A 16,926-nucleotide genomic window follows, 5' to 3' on the forward strand; every position below is an offset into this window, starting at 1 on the left:
TTAAAAAATGAATATTAAAATTTTTGTATGTAACTTTACATGTAACTTGGGAAAGTTAAATATTATTTAAAAAGAATTCAATTCAACATGGTAGATACTATTAAACATTATTGTATATGCAAGACACTAGTTGAGAAGAATATATATTTTTTAATAATTATAACTTTTTATTGACAGAACCCATGCCTGGGTAATTTTTTACAACATTATCTCTTGCACTCACTTCTGTTCTGACTTTTTCCCTCTCTCCCTCCACCTCCTTCCCCCAGATGGCAAGCAGTCCTATACATGTTAAATATGTCACAATATTTCCTAGAAACAATATATATGTGCAGAACTGAACAGTTCTCTTGTTGCACAGGAAGAATTGGATTCAGAAGGTAAAAATAACCCGGGAAGAAAAACAAAAATGCAAACAGTCTGCGTTCATTTCCCAGTGTTTTTTTCTTTGGGTGTAGCTGCTTCTGTCCATCATTCATCAATTGAAACTGAGTTAGATCTTCATTTTGTCGAAGAAATCCATTTCTGTCAGAATAAATCCTCATACAGTATCATTGTTGAAGTATCTAATGATCTCCTGGTTCTGCTCATTTCACTTAGTATCAGTTCATGTAAGTCTCTCCAGTCCTTTCTGTATTCATCCTGCTGGTCATTTCTCACAGAACAATAATATTCCATAACATTCATATACCACAATTTACCCAACCATTCTCCAATTGACGGGCATCCACTCAGTTTCCAGTTTCTGGCCACTACAAACAGGGCTGCCACAAACATTTTGGCACATACTGGTCCCTTTCCCTTCTTTAGTATCTCTTTGGGGCATAAGCCCAGTAGTAACACTGCTGGGTCAAAGGGTATGCACAGTTTGATAACTTTTTGGGCATAATTCCAGATTGCTCTCCAGAATGGTTGGATTTGTTCACAACTCCACCAACAATGCATCAGTGTCCCAGTTTTCCCACATCCCCTCCAACATTCATCATAATTTTTTCCTGTCATCTTAGCCAATCTGACAGGTGTGTAGTGGTATCTTAGAGTTGTCTTAATTTGCATTTCTCTGATCAATAGTGATTTGGAACACTCTTTCATATGAGTGGAAATAGTTTCAGTTTCATCATCTGAAAATTGTCTGTTCATATCCTTTGACCATTTATCAATTGGAGAATGGCTTGATGAAAAGACTATTTAAAGTTGGGCTCTTCTCTCAAGCAGTTTCCAATATAAGATTCTATTTTGAATTTTAATGAGGTGTTGGGAAAAAGAGACTAATATTTACATGAATGATAGATGATGATGCATGTCCACATGACTTGTTATTTCATACTTTTCCCTCTGGGCTCATAGCTTATAGTTGGAAGGAACCATGGAGGCCAAACCATATCTAAATAAGAATCCCTTCTATACCATACCTGATAAGTGTACCTTTGTTGAAAACCATAAGGGAAGCAGAGTCAGCTATCTCTCTAGAAAGCCCATTCCATATTTTAAAAATCATTAAGCAAAAGTTTGTTCATGCTGCCCATTCCACTTAATAAGATCTTTTCCCAAATGGAGCTTAATTTGCCTGTCTGCAAATTTTGTTCCTAGTTCTGTTCTTTCCAACCAAGCATACTAAGTAAAATCCCTTTTCCATATCATAGTCCTCCTGACACTTGTCAGCTAACTTGGAATCACTTAGGTGATTCTTTATGTCATGATGGCCCTTTATTACGGCATTGGTGACTCTTTGAATGCTCTCTAGTTTGTCAACATCCTTTCTAAAACAGTTTTGAGTACAAAAATCTCCAGTGGTCTGATTAGGACAGAATGCTATGGAACCATCACTTTTCTAGGCTTTGTCTTAATATCTGTCTTAATGGAACCTAAGGATGCATTAGTTGTTGTTTTTTTTTTGACTGCTATACTATACTATTGACTCTTCTAAGGCTTATAGTCAATTAAAAAACCATATTTATTTCAGATGAACCACTATTAGACACTGATCAACTATATGTGGCCACAACTCCCTCATCTATTTTGCTCACAAGATTAGCATGAGAAATATTGTGAGATGTCTTGCTAAATCCTAATAAACCATATGGAGTTGCAAATATGACACTAAATTTGTAGTGGTAGCAGACTTGAATTCAAATACTACTTAGATAGTTACTAGTATTGGAACACTGGGCAAATTTCTTGATCTCTCTCAGACTGTTTTCTCATCTGGAAATTCGGTATTGTAATTGTACCCACCTCATAGGGTTATTGTGAAAATCAAATGAGATAACCTGTAAATAACTGGCAAACCTTACAGCACTATATAAATTCTAGTATCATTATTAATACAACTGTATTATCTATTATCTATAAATCTAGTAGTAATTGTCAAAACAGGAAATGAGGTAAATTTGGCATGACCTGTTCTTGATGAAGTCAGGCTGACTTTTTGTGATCACTGCTTCCTTTTCTATATACTAAGCCACCATCCCTTTAATAATACAGTCTTCATTTTTTTTTTTCAGGAATCAAAGTCTGTCCGATTGGCCTAGAGTTTACAGATTGCTTTAATTTCCTTTTTCAAAAATCAAGGCAGTTCTTTAGGTCTGTTATCTCTCTCCCATTTTCCAACATCTTTGAAAAATTTCTTAGCTCAACAAATACATTTATGGTCCTTTTACTCCCAAGGGATAAAGTTTATCTAGTCTTCGTGACTTGAAATTATCAAGAGCAGCTTTGGCTTTATCTCCCTCATTAGCCATTTTTTTGTTTTATTCTTTCCAGTTCAAAAATAATTTTCTTTTAGTGGGGGAAAAACATAAAAACAAAACCCAGAAGCAAAACATGAGCAGAACAGCTCTACATTCTCTCTGTTATCTATTATCATCACTTCATCCATTCTGAGTACTTGCCTTCTTTGATCCTCTTCTTTTTTTCAATACAGAATAAAAAACACCCCAAAACCAAAACATGAAACCTTTTAGTTGCCCTTGGCATTCATAGCTAGTCTCAGTTCATTCTGAGATTTGGCTTTCCTGACTTCATTCAGCAAATATTTGTTAATACAATTTTTCTGCAAAAGACATTTACCCACACATTTGGGAAACTACAGTGACAATTAAGATGATGCAATTGTACTCAAGGAGCTTATGCTTTGAGAATAGTGGGTGTGTGTGTGCAAGATTAGGTGTTTTCTAATAGCCCTTTTGTTCAATCATTTGAGTTATATCTCTAGCTGGTTTTCTTGGCAAAGATACTGGTCTGATTTGCCAATTTTCTTCGCCAACTCATTTTTCAGATGGGGAAATTGAGGGAAATAGGATTAAGTGATTTGCTCAGGATCACACAGCCATAAATTTCTGAGATAGGATTTGAACTCATGAAAATGACTGTAGATCCAGCACTTTACTCATTATACCACTATTAACTCTTAGAAGGTATAAAGCCAGTCCTTTATTCACCAAGTATTTGTGAAGCACCATTTGTGTATATGATTGTGTTGTGCTTCATTGTATGTAACAGATAAACAAAAAGAATAGCATGACTCTTTAAAGGAACATAAAGACCCTAAAAGACCCTATTCTTTTATCCACCTTTCACAGATGTACTTTAGGATAGGTTTGCTTCTAAGTTTTTTGGTATTTGGGGTGGGGTGAAGAAGGGAAGACTATTTTCTGTTTAGAAAATAATGGTTTCTTGATTGTGGGAGAATTTGTTAAGATCTATTATGAAATAATTTTCATGATTTAATTTTGTCTTTTGTTCCTCACTTGGAAGAAAAGTGATATGGTCTGTTTTTTCTATTTGGGGTCAGTTTCACTTACCTACAGTGGAAATATGGCTATACTTTGACCGTAACAAACCATGATAGGAACCCCCAGGCAGAAATGCATTTCAGTGATGGGGAGACATGTCCTTTTATGAATAAGTTGTTGATTGTCCAAACTTCTGTATAATCAGTCTTGAATGGGAATAAAAGTCATAGATAAACTTAATTTTATTTAATCATTGGCTTTCCCCCAACAATAGTTAATACTGTTATAAAATGATAAATTTAGGGAGGAAGAGAAATGAGAGGTGATCCAAACCAACCCCCTCATTTTATGTAGGAAGAAACTAAAGCCAAAAGAGGAAATTACTTACAGATCACACAGATAGAAAGTAGCAGAACTGATGTTCACTTGGACTGATTTCTGTCTCTGAAGTTAACAGACAGCATAATAATTTGAAGGGAATGAAGAAGTAGAAAAAAAGGATCAGTTATGAGCAAACTTGCAAATTGAATTGTCTGGATTCCAGTTAATCCTCTGGTTTAATGTAAAATATAATTTTGATTAAACTATTAAAATTGAACAGTGTTGAATGTTATGTACATATCGTTGTTTGTAGGAATGTGATGCTTAAATAAAACTACTTGTGTTTTTAATGATCTCATTTCTCCATGATTGATTTTCAACATGAACAATACACATGAGTTTGTGTGCACATATAAGAGACTGTGATCTTTTAAAGGAGGACCAGCTAATTCACTGGTTTTAGAAAATCACCTCTTAGGGAAAACAACAAAATAAAGCCACATAAAGGTAGAGAATCTATAGAAAAGGTCTTACAGAGTATTTTTTAAATTTTAGTTTAATAATATTTTATTTTTCCAAATACATGCAAAGATGGTTATCAGCATTCACCTTCACAAAACCTTGTGTTTCAAATTTTTCTCCCTCTCCTTTCCCCTCCTCAAAACAAGCAATCTGATATAAGTTAAACATGTGCAACTCTTCTAAACATATTTCCATATTCATCATGCTATTAAAAAATCAGATCAAAAGGGGAAAAAATTGAGAAAGGAAAAAAAACAAGCAAACAAACAACAGTAACAAAAGGGGTGAAAATATTTTGCTATGATCTACATTCAGTCTCCACAGTTCTCTCTCTAGACGTGAATGGCACTTTTTATCACAAGACTATTGGAACTGCCTTTAATCACCTTGTTGAAAAGAGCCAAGTCTGTCACAGTTGATCATTATGTAATCTTGTCATTGCCATTTACAATCTTTTCTTGGTTCTACTCACTTCACTTAGCATCAGTTCATGTAAGTCTTTCCAGGCTTTTCTGAAATTAACCTGCTCATCATTTCTTATAGAATAATAATATTCCATTATGTTCATATGCTGTAATTTATATAATAACTATATATATTATATATAACATATATATAATTTATGCTATAACTAATTGGAGAATAATGCTGTTCTCCAACTGAGGGGCATCCACTCAGTTTCCATTTTCTTACCACTACAAAAAAGGCTGCCACAAACATTTTTTGCACATATGGGTTCTTATTCCTTTTTAATGATCTCTTTGTAATACAGACTCAGAGATACTGCTAGAACAAAGAGTATGCACAGTTTGCTAGTCCTTTGGGCATAGTTACAGATTAGTCTCCAAAACCAACCAGAATGGTTGCATCATTTCATAACTCCACCAACAATGCATTAATGTCCCAGTTTTCCTACATTTTCTCCAACATTCATCATTATCTTTTTCTGTCATCTTAGCCAATCTAAAAGTTGTGAAGTGGTCCTCTAGAATAATGAAACATCTCAAATCTATTGCATATTAAACTCAGCTATGTGAACTAGGGATATTTAGCCTGGAGAAAAGAAAGCTAGAGGGTGAGAAGTGGGGCAAATGGGGGTCTGTCTTTAAAGAATTTAAAAGACAATTGGATGGAAGATGTATGAAACATGTTCTGTTTGACCTAAGAATAAATGGTGACTCAATAAAAATAAGAAATGACAAAGAAGAAAATTTAGGTTTAATACAAGGAAAAACTAGTTAACAATGAAAGCCATGACAAATTTTAATAGGTTATCTCAGGAACTAGCAGACTTCCTCTTAAAGGGTGGATTTAAAGAATAACTAGATGGACATTGGTGATGTTTTAGCACAGAATCTTTTCTGAGTATAGATTGGACTAGCTGATTGATGAGGTCCCTCTCTGAAATTCTGTGACTCATACACAAAGTTGTGTGTGTGTGTGTGTGTGTGTGTGTGTGTGACTCTTTTTGTACTGGACAGTCATTCCTTATAAAAAATAATTTTAGAAAAAAAATCAGCAAGACATCAATATTTAAAACAAATATGAAAACATATGCAATGTATTACTCTTTTGAACCTCCCAGCTTTGCAAAAGGGTTGACAGGTAGATCTTCTTCTATCTCTTCTTTGGGGTTAGCCTTGTTCTTTGTAATTCTGCAACATTTATTTTCAATTGTATTGTAGTCATAATAGATATAATTTTTTTTGGCTCTGCTTACTTCACTTTGTATTATTTCATGTAACTCTTTCTATCCTTCTTTCTATTTATAATATTTCTCTCTCTCTCTTTTCTTTAGAACAGAGTAATATTTCATTATATTCCTGTTCTAAAATTTGTTTAGTTATTTCCCACCTGATGGGTCTCCTTGTCTTTTAATCCTTTGCAAATACATCTTGGTGAAATCCCTCCTCCTCTTTTTCTTCCTTCTCCTCCTCCTCTTCCTCCCTCTCTCCCTCTCCACCCCCCCCTCTCTGTCTCTCTCTTTCTCTCTGTCTCTGTCTCTCTGTCTCTCTCTGTCTCTCTGTCTCTGTCTCTCTCTCTGTCTGTCTGTCTCTCTCTGTCTCTGTCTCTCTCTCTCTTTCTCTTTCTCTCTCTCTCTCTCTCCCCTCCCCCCCCTCAAATCAGGACATATGCAGTTAGCTCTTTATTCAAAATTTTTCATTTTATAGATAAGGAAAATGGGACCTAGAAGTGATTTGTCCAAACATTTAAAAAAAATAAAAAGAAATAGAACATGAGGTGTTCTGTTATGCATTACAGGGGCATTTTAGCCCATCTTTTGTTTTGTTTTCTTTTTATTTCCTGCAACTGGTCTTCTCTGAGTGATGTCAAAGAGGGGGCCTGTATCAGATACATCCAGCTGTCTGTCACAAATAATTAAAACCAGTTGTGTTATTGCTTTCCTTCGTTCTGGTTTATTCAGTGATGCTTTGGTGTCCAGGCCAAAAAACTACCTCCTACAATCACCAGTGGCCAGTACTTATCAAAGGTCATCTTAACTTAATTAGGCAAATATGTGAAAAATAAATGTGAAACAATCCTAGGTTATTAGTTATGCATTGGGTGGGAATTAGAGTTAAGGGAAGCATTAGCTAGGATGTAGGAACCAATAAATTTATTTTCAGAGATGCTATGGATATAGAAGATGAATATTGATCTAGATCAATTTGCTCCTTTTCTAAGAAATCTCTTAACTTCATCCCACCATTATTATTTCATCACTTTGCATTTTGCTAATTATATGACAAAGAATTTGCAATATATTATACATTTGCTTTTGTTCTTTAAGTATTTCATATACAGTATTTATATGTTGCCTCCCTTGCTACATTATAAACATTCTAAGGGAAGTTTTTTTGTGTCTTCATTGGCCATGGCATCTAAGACAATAGAATGATTTCATGAATAGATATTACTAGAAGGACAAGTTTGAAGGGAGTTTAGTAATCGCACCACACTCTTATCAGTGGCATTTAGGGGAAACAAGCCTTTTGCATGGGAAAACCTAACCACAAAACAATTTTTTTTGATCCAACAGGACAGGGAAAATTATACTGGGAATGATGTGACCAATATGGCTTTTGTTCTCTCATCTATCTATATAGAAGAAAATAGGACATATGCAATCAGTTCTTGATTTTCTCATTCCTTTGCTATCTTCCATCTTAAGAATATCTCTGGGCTATGTCAGCCCTATCTGACCACTAAGTAAGAGAAGATCATATCAAGGATATTGAGGATTGTTGCCACATAAGTAAATGAGCTCAAAGTCTCATACTTTTCTCTGAATTAGATAGAAGGCACTTTATAGCTAGATTTTCAGCTCTCCCCCACTATTTTCTGCTACTCTGGATAATTTTCAATTCAGTCATATTTCAGTTGACTATCAAATGAATTTCACTTAAAACTAAACTATTCTTTTGCTTCTGATACCATAAAATTGTCTGGCTGTCCATAAAGTGGATGACTGAACATGAATTTTGCTAGTAGAGAAATTTTTCTCTGAATGAGTGATTCCTCTGGGTCTTTGTGATGAAACAAAGGTTGGTATACACTCCCCAGGAAAGAGACAAGGGGCAGTTTCCTAAAAGTAGACTTCTAAAAGCCTCCTCATTTTTTTAATTGTTCCCTTTGCCTCTTGGGGTTCAAATTGGAAGCCACCAACTTTCTTAGCTTCTACCCCTAAGACTCTAGTCAGATCACATCTAGAGTACAATGTTCAATTCTAGAAGCTAAATGTTAGAAGGACATTGATAAATTGGGGGTATATCAGAAAGGCAGCTAGGTGGTATAGTAGATAAAATATAGGGCCTGGAATCAGAAAGATTCATTTTTCTGAGTTCAAATCCAGCCATAGACTTTTACTAGCTGTATGATCTTGAGCATGTCACTTAACTTTGCTTGCCCCAGTTTCTTCATCTATAAAATGATATGAAGAAAGAAATGACAAACTACTCCAGTATCTTTGCCAAGAAAAGCCCCAATGGGGTTATAAAGAGTCAGAAATAACTGAAAAAGACTAAAAAAACAACTGTCTGAAGGAGATTTCTTGGAATCATGAAGAGACTGGATCTGATCAACAAAAATAGGTTAAAAGAACTAAGAATGTTTATCCTGAGGAAGAGAAGACTCAGTGGTCCAGGATAGCTCTTTTCAAGCATCTGAAGGAATTTCATGTGGAAAAACTTTTGTTTGACCTGAGGATAAAATTTGAAGGAATGAGTAGAAGTTGCTGAGAAGCACATGTAGGCTTGACATAATAAGGGCAACATTCATAATAATTAGATCTATTCCCAAATGGAGGCACTTCTCACCAAAGGTCTTTAATCAGAGACTGGTTTTTTGTCTCTGCTGGACAAAAGGAACGTGGTAAAATTCTTTTTAAAATGTGGGTCAGTCTGGATGATCTCATAAGTTTCCATCTCTAAGTTTCTATAATCTTACAATTTCTTGAGGTTCTTCTGGAAGTTTACATGGGATTTGGATGTCTGGAGAAAATGCAGAATATCCTTTCTGGAAAACAAGAGAATTTGAACTACCTTTGTTTCACTAAGGGGGTTCAGTGGGATACATACCTATAGACTTATAAAAGATAATATATAAAAGGGACCTGAAAAACTGGGGTGTGAGGAAGGAGGATGACAAAGATATCTGGCTTGGGAGCATGGTAGAGGAAGAATAGATAGTCTAAAGAGAAATGAAGATTATTGTTATTATTATATAACATTAAGATGAAGTCATTATAATTGTGGATAATAATATTTTAAAGATTCCAAAGCCTTTTCCTTAAAACAGCTGTATAAGGCAAATAATGAAAATATTATCTTTCTTTCACAGATGTGGAAAATAGGACTGAGAGACATTGATCAATCATTAAGCATTTATTATAAGAAATTTATTTATAATAAAATAATGCTTTATGAATCATTTTGGGAGAGAAAAATCAGAGGAAAAGATAAAAACCACGGGAGAGAGAAAAAACAACAAAAAAGTGAACATATCATGTGTTAATTTACATTCAGTCTCCTTAGTGCTTTTTCTGGAGGCAGATGACATTTTCTATCCAAAGTATATTGAGATTGCTTGGACCATTGAACCACTGAGAAGAACCAGGTCTTTCATAATTGATCATTGCACATTCTTGCTGTTATTGTGTACAATGTATACCTGATTCTGGTTCTTTTGTTCAGTATCAGTTCATGTATATCTCTCCAGACCTTTCTAAAATCAGCTTGTTGATCATTTTTTATAGAATAATAATATTACCATGACTTGTTCAGCCATTCCCCAATTGATGGGCATCTACTCATTTTCCAATTCTTAGCTACCACAAAAAAAGCTTTAGCAAGCATTTATTAAGAACCTGCTATGTTCCAACTATAGTTTTAAGCTTTGGGAATACCACTATAAACAATTAAACAATATCTTCTTTATTATTATTATTATTATAGTAACTTTTTATTGACAGAATCCATGCCAGGGTAATTTTTTTTACCACATTGTCCCTTGCACTCATTTCTGTTCCGATTTTTCCCTCCCACCCTCCACCCCCTCCCCTAGATGGCAAGCAGTCCTATATATGTTGAATATGTCCTAGTATATCCTAGATACAATGTATGTGTGCAGATCCAAACAGTTTTCTTGTTGCACAGGGAGAATTGGATTCAGAAGGTAGAAATAACCCGGGAAGAAAAACAAAAATGCAAACAGTTTACATTCATTTCCCAGTGTTCTTTCTTTGGGTGTAGCTGCTTCTGTCCATCATTGATCAATTGAAACTGAATTAGGTCTCTTTGTCAAAGAAATCCACTTCCATCAGATTACATCTTCATACAGTATCATTGTTGACGTATATAATGATCTCTTGGTTAAACAATATCTTCTTATGTAACTTGTCCATGTTCATACAGACTAAATGAGCTGTATTTCCAGAGTAGGTCTCCTGATTTTAGTACTATTTTCAGACTCTCTAGCAATAGATGCTTGAGATGAGCCTTATCAGAGAGGTTCTTTGGGGAGACATTAAGCCCCTGTACCTCAGACCTTGGTCAAAATTTGCCTTTTTCCAGACTAGACAGTACTGTGGGCAGAATGTCTGTGTAAAGGCAATTTGGCCGGTTTTAAGAAGAGGGAACAAAAGAAAAGTATGGAAGGCTCTCATTCTCACTCCCACTAGGAATATTTGGTGAGGAGGAGAGAGAAAATGGAATGTGGCAACCAGGCTTCGGTGTCTACCAGATGTTCTCTGACAATGCACATTGTTAAAGTTGAAATGTAAATTGTGAGAGAGTTGGGTCCATCAAACAATGAAATAATGGATGGTGGTTCAAGCCCTAATTTATTATAGTCTGCCTGTGTGTTGCTTTGGATTCATCTATTCTTTCCTGGAATGCAGTTCACCCCTGAAATAATTACACAGGTTTTTTGGCCTCGTTCCAGGCTCAGAATATGTGTGGAAAGGCAGTTTTCTTTAGCTCTCTCCCTGCTCCTCATCCTTTCAGTGTTTCCTCTAAGGTTTCATGCCTTCACATTCACATGGAATAAGAATGTGGTTAATCACATCTCTGGGGGATTTGGTGGAGATGATCTCTAAGGAAAGCAAGTTGCATCAGAGGACCATGAAAAGATTAAATATAGAATATATAATCAACTAGATGATTCTTTTCACAGACAGATTCCCTTGGTTTTTGCTTTGTTGGTACAAAAATTATAAGGAGATAAGACCATCCCATCCCATCTACTCCATCCCCATCTCCTCATCTTATCTCCTTTATTTTTATTTCTTAGTTTGTCCTTAAGTATTCCTGAGGAAGTTTGCCACCCTTTCTTATTCCTCCCTTCACCCCTAGTCTAAGTTCAAGATTTAATATTGAATTTAGTCAACTTCTAAATCACAGAGGATGAAGAAAACCCCATAAATCAATCTTAGAATTCAAGGGAACTTCCATATACAACCTCATCTGTAAGGTTTTAGAACCTATAGTTCAGAATTGATCCTTTCACTGAGGGAAAAGGGTTCTGGGTATTTGAACAAAGAGAAACTCTGTCTTCCCATGATAGATCATTAAAGGAAAGTTCAGATATAGAGATGGGATTCTTTCAAGTAAAATTATAATCACCAAAGTACAGTAATCTTGTGATTACTCTTGGTCACCAACAGAAAAAGTTATAATAGGGAATTCATCTGGGGCAAAAATAGTTAGGAAGAGACATGCAAAGAAGAAAAGTATGGTGGTTGTAGTGGCAATCTCCAGTTGGTGTGATCATGGGAGAAAACTATCCTTCAGAGAATCTGACCTTTACTTCTTGGGAAATTAGGGAATCCATGGTAAAAGGCAGGCTCTAGATGAAAGGTATCTTGACAAAGAGAACCTGACAGGGATGGTATGGAGGAAATTAGAGAGTTATAAGAGTCACCATCCATGTAGGGATGGTGGTCACTTAGGAGGAAGCATGTTTCCTGATTGTCTGCCTCTTGGGGCAAAACTCATGTTATATAGGGATATAGTTTACATGTTTATATCAATTTATAGATAAAGATATTGTTATAGTGATATAGCTCTACCCACCAAACCATTTCTTTAATATAATGGAGGAATATAGGAAGTGATAGCTCTTATTTCCTCCCATTTTTCTTAGATGAATTCTAAAACTCTTCCATTAAGGAACACAAATCTTACATAAACAAAAATATAACCATACCTAATAAATCAATCATGTATTTCAAAGTTCAACCTTACCCCAGAGGCAGTCAGAAATTTCTCCTTTCTAGCTAATTCATTTTTAGATTCCCTATGGCTATTGCTGGAGGGATTCTTGTTTGAGACACTAGCAGCCTGCTTCTGAGACAGGAGACTTGGTATCTCTCATGTGGATGCCTCCATTTTCATTTCATATGAATTCATTCATATATGAATATGAATTCATATTCATTTGACATATCCTCCATTGAGGGATATAATCCAAATACTTTTTTACTTAACACATGGGAAGAGATAAATTGACTTATGCAAAGTCACACAGATGGCAGAAGGAACTTTCTAACCATAGTTGTGTATCTGAGGTCATTGCTATACATACCCTATATAGAGATGAAAAGACCAAGGTCTTCCTAAAGCTGGGGTAAATGGGACATCTGTTGGAGACAAAGGCTGCAGCCGTGTTCTCCTGGGTCTGAGAGAGGTGAAAAGCCAGTGACAAGGAGTCTGGGTGAGACACTCAGCAGTTTGCCAGCTAAGCTTTTTTGGCCAGGCTTTCCCTACCCCAACATTGGGGTGGGGAGGAGGGAGTGGTTTCAATTACAGCAGTTGCTAATCTGAGAGAGACCCAGACAGAGATTGATGAGAACCCTTGGCCCTCTCCTGCATGAGGGCAGTCTCATGCCAGAAGGCCTGGCTCCAGCAGAAACCTTTTGGGAAGCCAAAGTTGTCTGCAACGGGATTTGAGGCCCCTGCCCCTGGAAAGATAAAATGGGAGCCAGTGCGGATGCTCACAACACTGCTTCTCTGTTCAGGGGTTCAGTCTGTTTTCCAAGATCCTTGCAAGCCGCCTCCCCATCCCTGGTGGGGCTAGAAGGTGAGGTGAGATATGCTCTGTAATCTGGAGCCTTTAATTTTTTGACTGCTCCAGGTAATTGGGTTTGCTTATTGTCAACCTGGAGATGCATCCTTCCCCTCCAAGCCTTCAATAGAGAAGATTGGGGATGACTCTAACTTTGTGGGGCTACTGTATGACATAGTCTAAGCAAGTCGTGGCCATTGGTAAAATTCACCCAGTGGAATAAGACAAAGGGAGTTTTATGTAAGGAGGAAGTGCCATTTTCCATACAAATTACCTATTCTGTGATACCATACACTACTTACACTAATTTATGAACTCTATGCATCTTGATTTAGTAGGCTTCACTGGCTTTGTTAATTTTAATCAATCCAACAAGTATTTATAAAGTACTTATTATATGTAAAGCTCTGTGTCAGGTATTAGGGTCACAAAGACCAAAAAAAAAATAGTTCCTGTTTTCATGGAGGTTATGGGGCAGGCGGAGGAGCAAAGCACAACTTGTATATGTACAGATAAATTTAATAGAGGTGAACTGGCTTAGGGGGATATTCCTGCCTGGCTGTAGTCCAAACTCTAAGAGCCTATTGTTGGTTATGTATTATGTAATGAAAATAAACAAACAGAACAAAACCTTTCTAATTGGCTGTATAGTTAGAAAAAAATAACAACTAGGCAGATACAAGGAACAACAATAATCTTACAAAGTTTATCAGAAGTTATTGCTTGCCCAGTATTTATGCTTGTAAAGACCCCTCTTAACCCAACAACAGCAGAGTAAAGAAAAAAAGGAAAAGAAGATCATAACTATTCAAAAGGGAATGCTCTATTTCTTCAGAATTTAGCCAGAAACTGACTCCCCCTAAGTTTCTGCATGGTCTTAGAGTACATACAAGCATGAAATATATGCACAGGGTTCAAGAACTTCTTCCTTCTGCCCTGTTACCCCAGTGCATTCCTATAATAAAAACAAATTTTAAAATGCAAAAAAGCTCATATTAGGGGAACATGGTAACTGGGTAAATCAAGAAAGATTTCTTGTAGAAGTTGCACTTCAGCTGAGTATTGATGGAAATTGCAGATTCTAAAGAGGAAAGATAAAAAGAAAGAGCATTTCAGGCATGGGGTACAGGCAGCCAGTGCAAAAACAAAGACATGTGTGAGATAGAATGTCATAAATGGAAAAGAGGAAGTAAACCAACTTAATTGGAACATAGAATGAGAAAGGAAGAATAATATATAATCATTATGGAAACTTTCCAAACAGGGAAGCTAGTATATTAACCCAGTGGTAGTAGGGAGCTACTGAGGCTTCTTGAACAGAGAAGAAAAAGGGTTCAATGAAAGTACAGGTCTTGAGCAGTCCTGTACCTTAGCCCCCATCTATTTGGTTGATGTGTGGATGACAGATTGGACAGGGAAGGGGTTGAAGGCAAGAAGACATTAATCAACTGGTTCAAGTCAAATATTTATTAAGGGCCAGAAAGAAGTCAGGCTGGAACAGAGAATAAAAAAGACAAAAACAAATCTCATTCCTAAAGAGTTTACATTCAAACAGGTAAGACAGCATATAAACAACTAGGCAGGTATAAGATATAAACAGAAAAACTAAAAAGCATGTTGATAAGGAAGCCATTAGCAGATGGAAATATTGGGAAAAGCCTCTTGGGGTGGGTAGATTTATGCTGAATCTTTTTAAAATTGAGTTTATTTTTTTCAATTACATGTAATGATAGTCTTCAGTAATAATTTTTATAAGATTTGGAGTTCCAAATTTTTCTCCCTCCTTCCCTACCTTCTCACCAAGAAGGCAAGAAATCTGACATATGTTTTATATATGTATATATGTATATATATATATATATATATATGCAATCATGTTAAACATATTTCTACATTGTTTGTGTTATGAACGAAGAAATAAAACAAAAGCAAAATCTATGAATTAAAAGCAAAACAAAACAAACAAACAAAAGAGATAGAATGCTTTGATCTACATTCAGACTTCATAGTTCTTTCTCTGGATGTAGATAGCATTTTCCATCATGAATGAGTCTTGGGACTGTTTCGGATCATTGTAGTGCTGAGAAGAGTTAAAGCTATCATGGATGATCATCTATGATAAATCTTAAAGAAAGTCAGAAAAATGACAGGTGGAGGTGAGGGATTAGGACATGCCAGGAGTGGGGAAATAGCTAGTGCAAACATACAGAAATGAGAAATGAAGGATGATTTTGAGAACTACAAATTAAGAGGCTAGTGCTATAGTTCAGGTGAGAGATGAGGAAGACTTAAGATTTTAGAATTAAGGAAGATCTGCATTGGAAATGTATCCAAACTCATTTTCCCTGACAAATGATGGTACTATCAGAGCAAATGAATCATACTTAGGTGATAATGAGGTGACAGGGAGTTGCTCCAGACATAAGCAGGAGGCCATTGGTTAGGCTGGGCACCATTGTCTACAGCATAGGCACTCAGCCTCGAGTGATATCTCAGGGTGATTTATTCTCCTTCAGCGTTTTATTTGAGAAGAGGAGGAAACCCTGCCCAATTCAGTGGAGTGGGAGAAGAGCTGAGGGAGCAATGATTGCAGAGAATGAGGGGAAGCCAAGAGCTCTAAAAGGAGAAGGTTGGAGTGAAATTCATTTTCCCACCTCCTTCTCTAGCAACAAACCCTTAGGGAAATAGGATCCTCTGTGTATTTTAGGATTAACTGAACAAATTTATTGATGTGACAAGGTTCCTGAACCAAAGCCAATAAGACAAGTGGGGAGGCCGAGAAAGAATGGAAAATGTGGAAGAAGCTACAGCTTGGCACGGGGCAGCTGCAACACCTGGGGCCTAGTGACAACTCTACCCCCACCTCTTTTGGGCTTGGTTCAGCCAGCAAAGGCCTTTTTGTTCCCTCTCAATTGAATAAGTAGTTAACTGTGGTGAAGACTTGGCCCCCTAAGTTATTTACTGTCTCTGTGCGTCATTTTCTACATTAACTAAACAGAAATAACCCTAACTCCCTCATCTTTTACTTCCCTCCTTTCCTCCCCCAGCATTTCAATAGTGAGATGATGATGATGGCAGTTAAAGGGGGGAAAATGCTCTTGGGAACAAAGGTGCTCACTATAAATACAAATTATAGCCAGGAACACATTTTATATCAAGTCCTTGTATTTTCTGTTCCACTTATCAAGTTGCCAAGTGGATCCTTTCCTTCTCACAGAATGAAAACTCAATGTATTTTCCTATATTTACACAGACACTCCCTGCATGCTCTCCTGGCCCTCCACATTGCTTTTTTTTTAATTTAACAATGCCATGAGGGGCTGACATAATAATAATACATCTGGTGACCCATTTAAAATGGGCCACATTTAAAGCTACACTGTATTAAAAGGGACTGTTTTAAATGGACCACCCTGTATGTTGCATTAGATTGTGCCTTCCTGCCAATGAACTCAGAAGGATTTTATAAATAAAAGATGATGTTAGGGAAAAAGCCCCTTAAAAAAAAGAAAGAAAGGAAAAAAAAACTCATGGCAAACTCTGATGTAAGAAGTTTAAGTGTCCCAAAATGGCAAGATGATTCTAGCTCAGGGAGATGATCTTTGGTGAATGTGGGGTCACTTAGTTTCCCTCTACTTGTTGTGATTTAGAGCTTTAGGACCCGGTGAAAATTGTCCAGCCTGGATCCCTAAGGGAGAATCCTTCCAGGCCACAGCCTGTGAACTTCTTTGTTTCCTGGAAGAGTATCTGCAGAAACCATGAAAGGATCTCCAGTTCAAATGAAGGC

The sequence above is a fragment of the Sarcophilus harrisii genome, chromosome 4, assembly GCF_902635505.1.
Source record: "Sarcophilus harrisii chromosome 4, mSarHar1.11, whole genome shotgun sequence".
Lineage (NCBI taxonomy): Eukaryota > Metazoa > Chordata > Mammalia > Dasyuromorphia > Dasyuridae > Sarcophilus > Sarcophilus harrisii.